This window comes from Lepidochelys kempii, chromosome 4 (assembly GCF_965140285.1).
Source record: "Lepidochelys kempii isolate rLepKem1 chromosome 4, rLepKem1.hap1, whole genome shotgun sequence".
Lineage (NCBI taxonomy): Eukaryota > Metazoa > Chordata > Testudines > Cheloniidae > Lepidochelys > Lepidochelys kempii.
In genome coordinates, this window is record NC_136383.1 from 142,770,577 (window position 1) to 142,788,694 (window position 18,118).

Consider the following 18,118-nt stretch of genomic DNA (forward strand, 5'->3'; position numbering starts at 1 on the left):
ACAGGGTGTCGGCCATTCTCTGTGTCCAGACTCCTGCACACACGGGCCCTCTAGGGCTCTGCAATGATCATACACCCTTACCCCACCACCTAGATACTTAAGAACTGCCTAGGGGAAACTGAGGCACCCCCATACTATTCAGAGGAAACATTAAGAAGAGTCCCACTTCATCACAATCCGCAAAAAGAACAGGAGGACTTGTGGCACCTTAGAGACTAACCAATTTATTTGAGCATAAGCTTTCATGAGCTACAGCTCACTTCATGCTAACCCTAAGCTGCCCTGCTGGTGGCTGGAAGAGCACTTCCCCTTGTCTGCACAGAGAGTGGAGGTCTTTTCTCCCCTAAAATCCATTTGGAAGCTGAAGCTGGTGACCTGCATGCTGAGCAATGCTGCGTGTGCAAACACCTTGCACCCGTGGGCTGGCAGCTGCCCTGGTGGCATGTGTGAACCTACTTCTCCTGCATGATGCTGCTGCTCTTGTGGTTAGTGGGCAGATGCTGGGGCTGGAGTGGGAGAAAGGAGGTGCTGACAAGTTGTTCTCTGTGGGATCCCTTGGCTTTGGAGTTCGATTCCAACTCCTCCACTGCCCCCAGTCTGCAATAGCCTGGACTGACTGACCGTAGGGTGTGCTGCCCTGTTCGGGGTGGGGGCGGGGGCAGGGAAGTGGCTGTGGTTTGCACCTGGGCGGTGGCTGAAATAACTGTAGTTACATGGGGGAGGGAAGTTTGCTGGCTGGCTGTGTTTAAACCTTCAGTCAAAGCCTGGCCTGAGGGAGAGGCTTTGTATTTGCATGTAAGCTAACATGAACAGCTGGGACAAAGGCTGCCCCATGGTGGGAAGGGGAAGATCAGAAGATCCAGAGAATAGAGCTACACCAGCAAAGGGAAAGTGTAGCTGAACAAGGGAACTTTCTAATTGGCAAGATTTATACAGGAGAAGCCAGCTAACAAGATTTACCCAGGGGAAGCGGAGGCGCTCTGCAGCATTGTGGAGCTGTCAGGTGCACACAGGACGCATGCTGAGAACTGTCTCCTTTTGGTTTTTATGGTTGCAGGTGTGGCCCAGCACAGGAGGGAAATGGCTCTCTGCCTGAAATCCCAAGCTCATGGTGCTGCTGAGGAAGAGAAGCTGGTCTCTTGGTTTCAGTGGAATAGTCAGAGGGCAGCTTATTTTCCCCTTTTCCCCAGTCCATGGCATCTGCTCCAGTGAAAATCCTGCACCAGGGAGGAGAGTCAGAGGGTTTTTTCAAGTTACAGTAGCTCTTGAGTCCGCCGGGTGCTGAAGCCCAGAGTGGAGTGAGAAGAGTACTTTACTTCCCCCTCTCCCTCAGGGCAACTTCTCTCAGTCAGACACAGAGTGCAAAGTAACTGTGTGGGCTCCAGCCCGGGTCCTGCCGCTGGCCGGCGTTCCTGAAGACGGGGTCACAGCAGGAGCATACAGCAAGGACGGGGGTGTGTGGGAGAAAAGTCCCCCTCGTACCTGGCTGGCCTCAGGAAGGCATGGGGGACTTGCTCTGAGAAGGAGTGCCGTCCCGTTCGCACGAAGGGATTGACTTGTTGCTGCTTGCAGGGCCTGGCCTTGGTTTGACTGCTAGTGTGGAAGGAGCAGAAGTACTTCGCCCTGACCCAGGAAGGGCGCTTGGCCTCTCAGTTCTGCCAGTCACGGGTGCTCAGCTTACCGTGACATTTTGGCTCTTCGAGGTGCCGGAACCACACATTCCCTGGGTCTGAGCCATTCTGGCACTTCCTGCTCGTGCCCTGTCCTGCTGGCTGCAGTGACCCAAGAGCATCCGTACCAGCCTCAGGGTGCAGAGTCCACAGTGGCTGAGAGTTCTACACTTAGATTTTACCAACCAGTTAGCAAGTGTAAACTCCCCAGGTACTTAACAGCCTGTCCACGGAATCACAGATGGTCCTCTTGGGTGCTCCAACCTGTCTTTCCACCAAAGAAAGTGTGTCTATGATAGGTGGTCCCTTGCACCATGAATTACAGCAATATTCAGGTTGTTCCTGGTCCCAAAGGACCAGTCACTTACCAGAGATCTAGTGTCCCACACCAAAGACAACACTTGTAGTTTGTTACAGGATTGTCTACATGAAGATTTATTAAAAAGGAAATGAGTTATTTACAATGTTCAAGCAGGTGAGCGTGCACGCACACACAAATGAGTTACAATCTTACGTTTCAAAAGGTAATATAGGCTTCTGTAATAAGCAAGATCTATGTGTCCTTTAGGGCTAACCCAGGCTGAACAGCTGGGGATCCCTTGCTTATGTCTAGAAAACCTGGCCCCTTAGAGTCCAAGCAGCACCGAGATATAGTTCCTTCTTGTCAGGGGTTTTTATCCCCCTCCTTCTTTCTATTCTGAGCTGCAAACTCGGTTGAGGGGAGGAATCTGCTTGCATGACTCATCTTCAAGGGGGAGGGGAGACAAAACAACAAATGTCTTTTGTCCTCTTTGGCATCCCACAATAGTCTGTCTGGTCAATAGACCTTCCCTATTGGGCAGGATGTTACATCTTCTGCTGGAGATGAGCCCTTCACACCAGTTAATGTGTCTGGTGAGTTACACAGTCTCAGAGGCTCACAGTACAGCCACTCAGCTATTACCGTACAGCGTGGGATACAGATGCTGAGAGTAAGGCCTGGCCTGGTCTGGGGTGGGGGGATCGATCTAAGATACGTCGACTTCCACTACGCCATTCTCGTAGCTGAAGTTGCGTATCTTAGATCAACTTAGAATCACTTACTTTGCGTCCTCACGGCACGGGATCGACGGCCGCTGCTCCCCCGTCGACTCCGCTTCTGCCTCTCGCCCTGGTGGAGTTCCAGAGTCGACGGCAGAGCGATTGGGGATCGTTTTATCGCGTCTACACTAGAGGCGATAAATCGATCCCCGATAGATCAATCACTACCCGTCGATCCGGCGGGTAGTGTAGACGTGGCCTAAGATTAATGCTGGCAGCAGCTCACCAGCATCCCATAAAATCTAAACACGTTCTTAGAACCCGAACGCCTATTTTAACAATACACAGGGGAGCCAGGCTGATTCCAGCCATATATCTGTCCGTGCCCTAGGGAGACAGAGGGACTTTGGCACAAGCTGGCACTGGGTTGCCAGCATCATATGTACCATCCCTGGTAACCTTAGCCCAGCTAAGGTGGGTTGTGGATACCGAGGGGAGTTTACACCCACAGTACATCCCAGCTGCGTTGGTGTTTCTGGGGCTTCTCTCCACTTCTTCCTTCCCAGGTACAGACTAGCATGACCCAACTCTGAGATCCCAGGGCATCAGTCAGGAGAACATCTCACCATCTGAGCTTATGGGTGGGGTTCTGACCAGTGAGTGTGGACCTGGCAGTGCTGCCCCAGAGCAGAATAAAATGGGAAGAGGAAGGGGCAGATCTGACTTTTCTGAGCACCAGCTTTGCTGTCTGTACATAACTGTCTTGCCCTGTTGGATGCTGGCAGGACCGTTGCCAGCGGTGCCCCAGATTGAGTGAGAATTATGTGCTAACCCTGCTGGAGGCATGTGAGGTGAGGGCCCAAGAGAAGAGGGACCATTGTGAACGGGGCAAGGCCCAGTAGCAGTGTGAGGAGGCTTGTTCTGGGGCAGCCTGTTCAGTGCACACTGAGGTGGGCTGAAGCCTTGGCAGGGGTCAGGCTGTTCCCCGCCTTCTGACTGCCCTGACTCCTATCCACACCTCTTTCCCCTGGCCACCTCCCTGAACTCCCCCGCCCTCTATCCAACCCCCCTGCTCCCTGACCCCTTACCACGCTGCCTGGAGCACCGGTGGCTGGTGGCGCTATAGCCGTGCCTCCCAGAGCACCGGGACAGGCAGCCACGCCGCCCGGCTGGAGCCAGCCATGCCACTGCCCAGCACAGAGCACCTGGTCAGGCTGCGGCTCTGCAGCTGCGCTGCCCGGCAAGAGCTCGCAATCCCACTGCCCAGAGCATTGCACCGGCGGTGCAGTGAGCTAAGGCTGTGGGGGAGAGGGAACAATAGGGGAGGGGCCGGGGGCTAGCCTCCCGGCCCCAGAGCTCAGGGGCCACGCAGGAGGGTCCTGCGGACTGTAGTTTGCCCACCTCTGCTCTACAGCAAAGCCAAACTGAAGTTTGTTTCACGGACCCTAAGATCACGATTCAGATAAAAGCAAGTCTAATGTTTTGGAAACACAAGGTGACAAAAAGACAACATAAAACACAATCAGCATTTCTCAAACGTGACCACCAGTGGATTTTTTGTGTGGCCGCAACCATGTCAAATCATGGCTGGAGATTGTGGGGCCAAAGCAGCGGCACCTACCCACAGCACCCAGCTGTTACTCCTGATGAGCTATTTCCAAGGGAGGGGAGATATATGGCCTTTGGTGTTTGCACTGGTGCCACCAGCAGGGATAGGTGCTCTGCACTGCACAGCTACCTGGGGGCTCTGGGCAGTGCCTCTGGAGAGAAATGGGGCCGGTGTGTGCAGTGTCAGAGGTGGCTCTTGTTGGTGGAGGCAGCTGCAGTGCTCAGTCACTGGGGCACCTCCTTGGGCATCTCCCCACTCCTGCCTGGCCAGGGCACAGGGAGCCTGGGACTCCCCTGGCAGCCAGTAAGTTCCCGACCCACCTTTCCTGGGGTGGGCTCTCACTGAAGGGCTGCGGGAGGCAGGGACAGAGAGACAGGTTTGTCAGAGAGGCCACCAGCAAGAGTTGCTGGCTGCACTCTAAGACCCCTTGCTCTAGCCTAGATTTATTAACAAGTTACTCTAGTAAGATATTGCTCGCCCTGACTCTCACTGCTGTGTGTGGCTGACAGTGGCTGCACAAACAAGTCCGTCCTGGAGAGCCTTCTCTTTGGGTATGAGCCGGTTGCTGTGCTTGAATTTCTTCCCTGCGGTGGCAAGTTACAATGTCAGTAGCAACTCGCTGAAGGCTCCGCGAAGAGATGAGATGGTGCAGGCCAGACTGTGAGCCCAGCCCTGCATTCATGGTGTTTGTGAGGCTCCTCTTCCTGACCCTCCTCCTGCCTCTCTGGGAACTTTCTGCTTTGCAGTGTCCAAACTTGTCAGCACAAATGTGCTGGGCTGAGGCCAGCAGCCCGGAGAGGATGGTGGGTTTGTTCTGATGGGGAGGCGTGACCACAGCACATTGGAGCCCTGCTCATAGACAACGATCCAAATGCTCTAGGGCTGTACAAACACATAAGAACGGGTCAGACCAAGGTCCCTCTAGCCCAGTATCCTGTCTTCCAACAGGCCAATGCCAGGTGCCCCAGAGGGTGTGAACAGAGCAGGTAATCATCAAGTGATCCATCCCATCGCCCATTCCCAGCTTCTGGCAAACAGAGGTTAGGGACGCCATCCCTGCCCATCCTGGCTAATAGCCATTGATGGTCCTATCCTCCTTGAATTTATCTAGTTCTTTTTTGAACTCTGTTATAGTCTTGGCCTTCACAACATCCTCTGGCAAGGAATTCCACAGGCTGACTGTGTGTTGTGTGAAAAAATACTTCCTTTTGTTTGTTTTAAACCTGCTGCCTATTAATTTAATTTGGTGACCCGTAGTTCTTGTGTTATGAGGAGCAGTAAATAACACTTCCTTATCTACTTTCTCCACACCAGTCATGACTTTATAGACCTCTATCATATCCCCCACCTTAGTCGTCTCTTTTCCAAGCTGAAAAGTCCCAGTCTTATTAATCTCTCCTCATATGGCAGCCGTTCCATACCCCTAATCATTTTTGTTTCCCTTTTTTGAACTTTTTCCAATTCCAATACGTCTTTTTTGAGACGGGGTGACCACAACTGCAGGCAGCATTCAGGGTGTGGGCGTAGCATGGATTTATATAGAGGCAACATGATATTTTCTCTCCTATTATCTCTCCCTTTCTTAATGATTCCCAGCATTCTGTTTGCTTTTTTTGACGGCCGCTGCACATTGAGTGGATGTTTTCAGAGAACTATCCACAATGACTCCATGATCATCTTTCAACAAAAAGATGATCTTTTCTTTGTCCGAGTAATACCTTGTGGGCCCCTTGAATGGCTGCAAGGGACAGGGGAGGGGAGCAGTTCACCAAGAGAAGACTGATTTCAGAGTAACAGCCGTGTTAGTCTGTATTTGCAAAAAGAAAAGGAGTACTTGTGGCACCTTAGAGACTAACCAATTTATTTGAGCATAAACTTTCGTGAGCTTATGCTCAAATAAATTGGTTAGTCTCTAAGGTGCCACAAGTACTCCTTTTCTTTTTGCAATAGAAGACTGTTACGCTTGCTCTTCTTCCCTGGAGACCAGATGGCTGTGAAATGGGGAACTAGGGCATCCCTGTATTTCCTTTCTTTATAAAACCTGCCCTTCCTGCATGGTACCTACATGTAATGCCCAGGAACCAACTCATCAGCTCTCGGACAGCTGCGGAGTGATCTGGAAGGCAGGGCACTTGGCCAGCTGATTGACTGAGCCCTGATGATGCCATGAGTGTCTTGTTTATTGGCTGAGCGTCTAGTTACTCAGCATCCTGCTCAGGGAGCTCCGTGGAAGCTTATCTGAGCAGGCCTCCCCCTATTGCTGCTCCTGCAGTTAAATGTCATTCTTAAACTTTCCCCAGGCTCCAGTACACTGTTCCTGGCCAGGCAGAAAGCCTACCTTTCCTTCCCTGCTGTCCATCCCCCGTACCTTGACTGTCTGTCTGAAATGGCTCTATTCTGCCATGCTGTGCCTTGGGGCTTGTACTGTGATGTTGCACTCCATATGCTTTATGGAAATATGCTTCTGAATATGACGTAACTGGAATATGCTTTACGCTAAATACCCCTTGTATGGTGTCATTAGAAAGCTTATCTATTGAGTGCGTTCATCCTATTTGTATGCACGTATCATTCTTGTATCTGAAGCTAGAAATAGGAAGTGTAACTCTGAGGTCCTATTGCAATTATACAAAGAGTGGGCCATTAATGGTGGCTTAGAATCTTGATGGCTCCCATTGACTAGGACAACTGGTTGTGAATGGGTTTATTTACCTGCAAGCCTTCCTGCATACGTGTGGGTCAGCCTGTGGGTAATGAAAAATGATGTCTCACAGGGACATGTGACCATGTCACATGATGCTGGAATCCATCTTAAATCTGGAATCCATTTAGGAGGAGGGTGGGAACCTAGAGACACCAGATTCCCGCCTTGTGCCAAAGCTATAAAAGGGGGTGGAGCAGGACAAAGAGGTGCCAGTCATGAGAGAGCCCCTGATTAACAGGTAAAATGTCTGCTGGAACTAACAAGGAGTGTACCAGGGGAAAGGATTGGGCCCAGACTAGGAAGGAGTCTAGTCTGTGAAAGAAGCTTACTAGAACATCTCTCAGAGGAACAGCCGTGTTAGTCTGTATTCGCAAAAAGAAAAGGAGTACTTGTGGCACCTTAGAGACTAACCAATTTATTTGAGCATGAGCTTTCGTGAGCTACAGCTCACTTCATCAGATGTTTACCGTGGAAACTGCAGCAGACTTTATATACACACAGAAATCATTTCTGTGTGTATATAAAGTCTGCTGCAGTTTCCACGGTAAACATCTGATGAAGTGAGCTGTAGCTCACGAAAGCTCATGCTCAAATAAATTGGTTAGTCTCTAAGGTGCCACAAGTACTCCTTTTCTTTCTTAGAACATCTCTGAGGGTGAGATTACCTATAATCAGTTTCCTAATGTATTAGGCTTAGACTTGTGTGTTTTTGCTTTATTTTGCTTGGTAACTTACTTTGTTCTGTGTTATTACTTGAAACCACTTAAATCCTACTTTTTATATTTAATAAAATCACTTTAGTTTATTAATTAACCCAGAGTAAGTGATTAATACCTGGGGGAGCAAACAGCTGTGCATATCTCTGTCAGCGTTATAGAGGGCGGACAATTTGAGTTTACCCTGTATAAGCTTTATACAGAGTAAAACGGATTTATTAGGGGTTGGGTCCCATTGGGAACTGGGTGTCTGGATGCTGGAGATAGGTGACCTGCTGAGCAGTTTTTAGTTAAAGTCTGCAGCTTTGGGGGCGTGGCCTGGACCATGGGTCTGTGCTGCAACAGGCTAATGTGTCTGGCTCAATAAGGGAGGGTTCTGGAAGTTCCAAGTTGTCACGGAAAACGGGCTCAGAAGTAATTTCAGCACATCAGATGACAGTCCCAGGCAGAAACCCTACCCTTCCTTCTCTGCTGTCCATCCCCCCTACCTTAGCTGTCTGTCTGAAATGGCTTTGTTCTGCCATGTGGGTGGAACTAGCTTACCTGTGGCTGTGTCCATACAGGGCTTTCCCTTTCCAGTATTTCACTAGGATCAGCGCAGTTCCCCAGGTGGGTGGACTGGAATGAAATGGATCAACAACCTTGCAGGTAAAGTTTGCAGATGACAAATCTTGCTGTGGTGGTAAATAAGGGCAGGTTCTGTAAACTGGACAAAATGCAGCAAGTTTTAATAAAACCAAAGGCAAGTTTACACCTGTGGGAACGAAGAATGTGGGTCACATTTAGAATCATAGAATATCAGGGTTGGAAGGGAACTCAGGAGATCATCTAGTCCAACTGCCTGCTCAAAGCATGACCAATCCCCAACGAAATCATCCCAGCCAGGGCTTTGTCAAGCCTGACCTTAAAAACTTCTAAGGAAGGAGATTCCACCACCTTCCTAGGTAATGCATTCCAGTGCTTCATTGCCCTCCAAGTGAAAAAGTTTTTTCTAATATCCAACCTAAACCTCCCCCACTGCAACTTGAGACCATTACTCCTTGTTCTGTCATCTGGTACCACTGAGAACAGTTAGATCCATCCTCTTTGGAACCCCCTTTTCGGTAGTTGAAAGCAGTTATCAAATTCCCCCTAATTCTTCTCTTCTGCAGACTAAACAATCCCAGTTCCCTCAGCCTCTATTCACAAGTAAAGTGCTCCATCCCCCTAATAATTTTTGTTGCCCTCTGCTGGACTCTTTCCAATTTTTCAACATCCTTCTTGTAGTGTGGGACCAAAGCTGGATACAGTACTCCAGATGAGGCCTCATCAATTCCAAATAGAGGGGAATAATCACATCCCTCGATCTGCTGGCAATGCTCCTACTTATACAGCCCAAAATGCTGTTAGCCTTCTTGACAACAAGGGCACACTGAGTCATATCCAGCTTCTTGTTCACTATAACCTCTATGTCCTTTTCTGCAGAACTGCTGCCTAGCCATTCGGTCCCTAGTCTGTAGCAGTGCATGGGATTCTTCCATCCTAAGTGCAGGACTCTGCACTTGTCCTTGTTGAACCTCATCAGATTTCTTTTGGCCCAATCCTCCAATTTGTCTAGGTCCCTCTGTATCCTATCCCTACCTCCAGCATATCTACCTCTCCTCCCAGTTTAGTGTCATCTGCAATCTTGCTGAGGGTGCACTCCACGCCATCCTCCAGATCATTACTGAAATTATTGAACAAAATCGGCCCCAGGACCAACCCTTGAGGCATTCCGCTTGATATTGGCTGCCACCTAGACGTTGAGCCGAATGATCTAGCCAGCTTTCTATCCACCTTATAGTCCATTCATTCAGCTCATACTTCTTTAACTTGCTGGCAAGAATACTGACAGAAGGAGCTTAATCTACATAGCTTATCGAAGAGAAGGTTGAGAGGTGACTTGATCACAGTCTACAAGGACTTGCCTGAAGGGAAGATGGTAGAGGGCTCTTGAATCCATAGGCACTGACTCCAGGGCTGGAGCACTCTCAGAAAAAAATGGGTGGGTGCTCAGCACCCACCGGCAGCCAACGCCTCCCATCTGCCTGTTGCCCCGCCAATCAACCCCTCCCTCTTCCTCCCAGCACTTGCCACCTGCTGCGATCAGCTGTTTCATGGCATGCAGGAGGCACTGGGGGGAGGAGTGGGGATGGGGCACACTCAAGGGAAGGGGAGAACTGGGCAGGAAGAGGCGGGGGTGGGAGATGGGGGAGGGGTGGGGTGGGAGCTTGGGAGAAGGGAGTGGGTGGAGGATGGGATTTAAATTAGCTGTTACTACTGAAGAAAGATCTTGGAGTCATTGGGGATAGTTCTCTGAAAACATCCGCTCAATGTGCAGCAGCAGTCAGTCTAACAATGTTGGGAATTATTAGGAAAGAGAGGGATAATAAGACAATAAATATCATAATGCCACTATATAAATCCATGGTATGTTATTTGCAAATTGGATACTATTAATTTAGGCTTAAATAGAGACTAGGAGTGGCTAAGTCATTATGCAAGGTAGCCTATTTCCTCTTGTTTCCCCCCCCCCCCCCCGATGTTCTGGTTTAACTTGGATTTAAATTTGGAGAGTGGTCAGTTTGGATGAGCTATTACCAGCAGGAGAGTGAGTTTGTGTGTGTATGGGGGTGGGGGGGATGTGAGAGAACCTGGATTTGTGCTGGAAATGGCCCACCTTGATTATCATGCACATTGTAGGGAGAATGGTCACTTTGGATGAGCTATTACCAGCAGGATAGTGAGTTTGTGTGTGTGGTTTTTGTGAGGGGGTGAGAGAACCTGGATTTGTGCAGGAAATGGCCCAACTTGATTATCATGCACATTGTGAAGAGAGTTGTCACTTTGGATGGGCTATCACCAGCAGGAGAGTGAGTTTGTGTGAGGGGGTGGAGGGTGAGAAAACCTGGATTTGTGCTGGAAATGGCCCAACCTGATGATCACTTTAGATAAGCTGTTACCAGCAGGACAGTGGGGTGGGAGGAGGTATTGTTTCATATTCTCTGCGTATATATAAAGTCTGCTGCAGTTTCCACGGTATGCATCCGATGAAGTGAGCTGTAGCTCACGAAAGCTCATGCTCAAATAAATTGGTTAGTCTCTAAGGTGCCACAAGTACTCCTTTTCTTTTTACCTTGAATACTGTCATCCCATCTTAAAGAAAGATATATTAGAAATGGAAAAGGTGCAGAGAAGGGGAGCAAAAATGGTTAGGGGTATGAAACAGCTTCTGTATGAGGAGAGAGTAAAAAGACTGGGACTATTCATCTTGGAAAAGAAATGACTTGGGGGGCGGGGGTATGAGAGGTCTATAATACCATGAATGTTGTGGAGAAAGTGAGTAAGGAAGTGTTGTTTACCCCTTCTCGTAACACAAGAACCAACGGTCACACAATAAAGTTAATGGGAAGCAGGTTTAAAACAAGTAAAAGGAAGTATAACTTCACACAACGTACAGTCAACCTGTGGAACTCCTTGCCAGAGGATGTTGTGAAGGCCAAAACTATAATAGGGTTCAAAAAAGAACTAGATAAGTTCATAGATGCTTTTAGCCAAGATGATCAGAGATGCAACTTTATGCTCTGGGTGTCCCTAAGCCTCTGACTGCCAAATGCCGGGACTGGATGACAGGGGATGGATCTCTTGATGATTGCCCTGTTTTGTTTGTTCCCTTTGAAGCACCTGGCACTGGCCACTGTTAGAGGACAGGATACTGTGATAGACGGACCAGCATGTCCGTTCTTATGCTTAAGGAGCAGGTCTGATATGATAGAAACACCTGCAATGCTGACACCTCCTCTGTGCTAGGAGCTGCATCAGTGCTCAAGAATTGGTGGGAAAGAGTAAGGAGATCATATATCTGATGCCCAAGTGTTCATCTACACTAGACTGTTTTTCCCTTGTATTAATCTGATTGCCCGTTAACTCCAGGTAGTGACCACAATTTTGAAGTGCTAGTGTTGACACCTTTCAGACTTTTGTTCTTTACCCCAGGCTGAGTTAGTCTAGTATAGGTGGATTCTCTTAAGGGTTTTATTTAGGGGTTTCCACACAGCAGGGGTGTCTGAAGTAGAGATGGGTTAAACCCAAACCCTCAGGCTGTGTCTTAACAAGAATTTTACTTTGAGTTAGCTAACTGGAGTTAAGAAGACACCTCTTCCTACTGAAGGCAGGGGCTGAAATCCTGGATCTGAAAGTTGTTTTATTCCCAGCTTAGTGCTAACTAGCACAAGCTGCTTGTCTGAGGAGACCAATAATTTCCTAGCTTGGAGCAGTTTTTCCCCATGCACTTAGGGGGTAGCAGTAAAAGCTGCATGACTCATCCCCTTCCCACACAGCTCTGGGTTTGCCTTTCTGGACTCCCTTTCTGCCTCTGATAACCCATCACTTGACTCTCCCATCTCTTGAGAGGGGGATGGGGCCGTGCTTCCTTTGTGTCTGAGATGGAGCTAGGCTTGTTCCAGGCACTTGAATGAGCCCACAGGGTGAGATCAGGGCTGATAGGTCTCTGTCAACCCTATGAAGGGGATTGCAGGGCCCTGCCAGGGGGATGAGGGTTTCTTCCGTGTCTACCTAGTTAACTGTTGCTGAACCCTTGATCCAAATGCAGGCTGCTGATTTCCCACAGAAAGTCTGTGCCGCTGATGTTGCCGGGGAGGGGAGGAGTGAGGTCCAGGGGACTGCGCACATTCACTGGTCCATGGTGAGTAAGTGCACGGAACTGCCTGTGCAGATCCCCGCTCCTGGGACATGTGCGCCCAGTGCTGCGAGCCACATCCATGAAGCAAGTGATGGAGGCTGGGGCTCTTAGGGTGATGAGCATTCAGTGCAGGGGTACGTGGGCATTGTGGCCCCAGCTTCCCTCTCTTTGTGCCTGACTGAGCTTTAGTTCTCTGCATCCGAAGCTTCCCTTGGAGGCATTTTTCGTGTCATTTTAATTGTGGGAGTGCTTAGTGAGGATCAGGCCCCATTTTGCTGGGTGCTACCACAGACATGACCAAGGACAGTCTCTGCCTCAGGAACTACGATCTGCATGACAGGTGGACAAGTGAGGCACCTGGGGTGGGAAGCTGAGAATGATCAAAGGAAGAGGGTTCATTCAGCAGAAGGCGGCGTCATGTCACTTGCCTAACAAATGTACTTTGTAGTCTAAATGTTTAGATTGAGGTCAATACTTGGTTGGCAGCCAGCAGTGCTGTGCTGACTCGGCCAGTGTGCATGCTACGTGGAGCAATACTGGACTGACTGCAGCCGTCTGGGGAAGAGCTCTGTGGAGAACGAAAGCTTCTCTCCAATAGAAGCTAGCCCCTCACTCACCTCGTCTCTCTGCAGTGACTAGGCAGGTCAGCATCAAAGGTTGAATTTAAGCTCTGAAGAGTGTGGGTCTAGTTTAATAACACAGATGATACTTGTAGAGGGTCAGAGACCAGTTCTGTCCCCCCTCTAGCCCCCAGTCCCTGGGCCTCTTCTCTTTGGCTGATTTACTAAGCTGTGGGCTGAATGAGTGAGAATGCACTTTATTGTGTTGTGGATGGGAAACTGGTCTTAAACTTGCAAGTTTGCTTTTTTCTTAGGTTCTGACTTTAATAAAATGTTCTTAAAAGTCAGTCACTCTACCCCTTGGGAGCACTTGAACATGCTACAGTAACACAAATGTTAATCTGTTACCGTTTTGTAGTATAACTCTCCCAGTGCAGTTTCATACAGGTTGCATCTAAAGTGCTTCCACCAAATGCAAGGGAAGGGGCTATTTCCAGCAGCAGGTTGTGGTGTGAGACAGAGAGCCCTGAGGTGCATGGTGGTTGGTGAAGGAGGAGGCTGCAGAGCTGGCTATTATGGTTGTAGTCGTGGGACAGAAGAGGCTGGCTCAAGCAGAGGTACCTGATGCCCCCGCGTCTCTGCATGTTGAGGCAGAGCTGGCACTTGGGGCCCACAACCCCCGACTTGTGTGGACATTCTGCATGTCAGGACTAGCGAGCTGTCAATGCCTTTCTCTTGCCACACAAAGCCATGGAGCTGGTGCACCTGCCAGTTTGTAGCGCCCCTACTGCTTCACTTGCAACCCTCCCATTTCCTCTGAACTGTAGGGAGCCTGGCCCCTGAGCCAAATGCTGCTGCAGCCATTCCTGGAATGTTTGTAACTTGTGAACTTTGCCATGTACAAGGGCTTCTCATTCCTCTTCACCTAGGACAAAGGCTGCAGTGTGTTCCCAAGGCAAACAGGGCAGACAGAGGGGGCTTAGGCATGATACTGCCTGGAGGAGGCCAAAACAAGGGCTCTTTGTGAAGACAGGCCAGGCTGGTGCAATCTGGCCTTTGCACGTCTGGGCCTTTAAAAACAATTACAGGAACAGCTTGAAGAGCTTCTTGTGCCTTTGAGCTCCACTTGGCTTGATCTCTGTCCTGACGAGGAGGGGAGCCTGCATCTTGCATTCAAAAAGGACCCTGCAAGCAGAGAGGCTGGTGACCTCCCTGTAGGAATGGAGAGAGCGAGAAGAGAAATCAAAGTATGGGGAGTCCCCATACTATGAAACAAGCTGCTCCCAATGCACCTCCTTCTAGTGGCTCTGGCACTTAACCATGGCATCTCCTTGGATAGGCAGGTGTCTAGTATGGGAAAGCATTGGTGATTGCTTTCTGTGTCTTGGGCCAGGCCTTGGGGCAGTGGGTGTCCATTCAGAGGGCTGAGGAAGGAGACTGCAGAACTGCCACTAGGCTGGAGTGTCATAGATGTGCCCATGATACTCAGCTCTGTTTTTCACTCTCAGGGGTTTTAGCTACAGATTAACTGGAGGGTGATGGCCTGGCAGTACCGCCTACTCTATGAGTGCACCCCCAAGTGCTGTTCTATCTGTGCAGGCAACTCATCCTTCCTTGTGACCAGTGGGATCAAAGGCTGCTGATGGATCTACTCAACGTGCATCCATTTCCCTCGTCCTTTCCATGATCCCAAATGAGCTCTGAAACTATCCTGCTAGGAATAGCAGGTCTGCAATCCAAGGACAGCTGGAGTGGCTCCATCATAGCCATGTGCTTGCCCTTTCCATGCACCAGCCTGTCTCAAAAAGCCTCTTAAGGAGAAAGTTAATGTTCTCATGTGGCTTCTTGAGCACAGGTCGGTGGTGACAGCTTGTCTTCCCCATGGGCATTAACACACCTCACCAGTGCCAGGCCTGGCCTCTCAGAGAAGGTCTATGCTATTGCTTAAGTTGATATAACTTATATTGCTCAGGGGTGTGAAAGACACCTCCCGAGTGACCCAAGTTACAGTGATCTAAATGCTGTCCATCCTGGCATTGTCGGTGGGAGATGCTCTCCCATTGGCATAGTGTCCTCACCAGACACAATACGGCAGTGCAGCTGCGCTGATGTGGCACTTCTAGTGTAGCCCTGCCCTGACTGGCAACTACCAGCCATGGACAGGGCTCCTCTTGCAGAAGATTAGCTGGTTGCAGTTCCCAAAGTATATCCAAAACTGCTGTCAGAGAAACTGGGAGGAAAAGCCAATGAGTAACATAAGAATGGCCATACTGGGTCAGACCAAAGGTCCATCCAGCCCAATATCCTGTCTACCGACAGTGGCCAATGCCAGGTGCCCCAGAGGGAGTGAACCTAACAGATCAGTGATCCCTCTCCAGCCGTCCATCTCCACCCTCTGACAAACAGAGGCTAGGGACACCATTCCTTACCCATTCTGGCTAATAGCCATTAATGGACTTAACCTCCATGAATTTATCCAGTTCTCTTTTAAACCCTGTTATAGTCCTAGCCTTCACAACCTTCTCAGGCAAGGAGTTCCACAGGTTGACTTTGTGCTGAGTGAAGAACTACTTCCTTTTATTTGTTTTAAACCTGCTACCCATTAATTTCATTGAGTGGCCCCTAGTTCTTCTATTATGGGAACAAATCAGTAACTTTTCTTTATTCACTTTCTCCACACCACTCATGATTTTATAGACCTCTATCATATCCCCCCTTAGTCTCCTCTTTTCCAAGCTGAAAACTCCTAGCCTCTTTAATCTCTCCTCATATGGGACCCGTTCCAAACCCCTAATCGTTTTAGTTGCCCTTTTCTGAACCTTTTCTAATGCTAGTATATCTCTTTTGAGATGAGGGGACCACATCTGTATGCAGTATTCAAGATGTGGGTGTACCATGGATTTATATAAGGGCAATAAGATATTCTCCGTCTTATTCTCTATCCCTTTTTTAATGATTCCTAACATTCCTTTGCATTACTTTACATTTATCCACATTAAATTTCATTTGCCATTTTGCTGCCCAGTCACTTAATTTTGTGAGATCTTTTTGAAGTTCTTCACAGTCTGCTTTGGTCTTAACTATCTTGAGCAGTTTAGTATCATCGGCAAACTTTGCCACCTCACTGTTTACCCCTTTCTCCGGATCGTTTATGAGTAAGTTGAATAGGATTGGTCCTAGGGCTGACCCTTGGGGAACACCATTAGTTACCACTCTCCATTCTGAAAATTTACCATTTATTCCTACCCTTTGTTTCCTGTCTTTTAACCAGTTCTCAATCCATGAAAGGATCTTCCCTCTTATTCCATGACAACTTAGATTTCCAGAAAGCCTTTGACAAGGTCCCTCGCCAAAGGCTCTCATGTAAATTAAGTACACTATGTCCACTGGATCCCCCTTGTCCACATGTTTGTTTGACCCCTTCAAAGAACTCTAACAGATTAGTAAGACACGATCTCCCTTTACAGAAACCATGTTGACTTTTGCCCAACAATTTATGTTCTTCTACGTGTCTGACCATTTTATTCTTTACTATTGTTTCAACTAATTTGCCCGGTACTGACGTTAGACTTACCGGTCTGTAATTGCCAGGATCACCTCTAGAGCCCTTTTTAAATATTGTAGCGTAGAAGGTGCCTTCCACTCCCTGTCCTATAACCCAGTCACTGCAAAATAACTGGATAGCTCCTGACACCCATACGCTCTACACTCATTCATGGGTGTATGCGGGTTAATGGGCTAGCCCATAACCTAGGTCTCTTCTACTGGTCTGGACCTTACTAATGCTATGGCCAGGAAAAAATTCTGCCACAGCTGGGGAAGCCATTTCTCTGATAATTGATGAAACTTCCCTAGGTGTTGCAGTCTTTCTCGCATGCTGCTTCATTGGTCTCTGGCTATCCATAACCTGTGGTGACCAGTGAAGTTGCTGCTTCACATGCACAGACCATGCAGTCTTAACTGTCCTCTCTGACTGATGGAGTTTAAGGCCAGAAAAGACCATTGTGCTCATCTAGTCTGACCTCGTATGTAACACAAGCCACGGAATGCCACTCGGGGACTCCTGCTTCTGGCTGCATAAATTCTTGTTGAGCTAGTGCATATCTTCTAGAAAGGCACCCGATACTCATGTAAAAACTTCAAATGATGGAGAATGCCCGTGTCCCTAGGTAAGTTGTTCCAATGGTTTATTACCCTCACTGCTTAAAATTGCGCCTTATGTCTAATCTGAATTTATTTCTTCTGCTTTCAGCCACTGGATCATGTTCTCCCTTTGTCTGCAAATTAAAGAGCAGTATGCACACATACCAAATGGGAAATTACTGCCTAGGAAGGAGTACTGCCAAAAGGGATCTGGGGGTCATAGTGGATCACAAGCTAAATGAGTCAACAGTGTGACACTGTTGCAAAAAGAGCAAACATCATTCTGGGATGTATTAGCAGGAGTATTGTAAGCAAGACACGAGAAGTAATTCTTCTGCTCTACTCTGCACTGATTATGCCTCAGCTGGAGTATTGTGTCCAGTTCTGGGCACCACACTTCAGGAAAGATGTGGACAAATTGGAGAAAGTCCAGAGAAGAGCAACAAAAATTATTAAAGGTCTAGAAAACATGACCTCTGAGGGAAGATTGAAAAAATTGGGTTTGTTTAGACTGGAGAAGAGAAGACTGAGAGGGGACATAATTGTTTTCAAGTACATAAAAGGCTGTTACAAGGAGGAGGGAGAAAACTTGTTCTTAACCTCTGAGGATAGGACAAGAAGCAATGGGCTTAAATTGCAGAAATGGTGGTTTAGGTTGGACATTAGGAAAATCTTCCTAATTGTTTAAGCACTAGAGTAAATTGCCTAGGGAGGTTGTGGAATCTCCATCATTGGGAATTTTAAGAGCAGGTTGGACAAATACCTGTCAGGGATGGTCTAGATAATACTTAGTCCTGCCTTGAGTGCAGGGGACTGGACTAGATGACCCCTCGAGGTCCCTTCCAGTTCTATGATTCTGTGATGATTCTATGCAATCAGATCTTCTCCCTATGTAGATGCTCACAGACAGTGAGCAAGCTGCCTCTTAGTCTTCTCCTAACTGAGCTTTAAAGATTGAGGTTGTTCAGTCTCTTGC

At 48.5% G+C, this 18,118-nt stretch overlaps 1 protein-coding gene across 2 annotated transcripts in view; it reads left to right on the forward strand.

The window, feature by feature from the left end:
- SEMA4F (ssemaphorin 4F) overlaps positions 1–18,118 on the forward strand; it is a 143,275-nt gene that overhangs the window by 11,343 nt on the left and 113,814 nt on the right. Inside the window, exon 1 of one of the 2 annotated variants that reach the window (XM_073343167.1) lies at positions 12,391–12,442. The exons of the other annotated variant lie outside the window; for it this stretch is intronic. The gene's annotated coding sequence lies outside the window, so the exon portion shown is untranslated. Of the gene's footprint in view, positions 1–12,390; positions 12,443–18,118 lie in introns of those variants that run through there. 2 annotated transcript variants of the gene reach the window in all.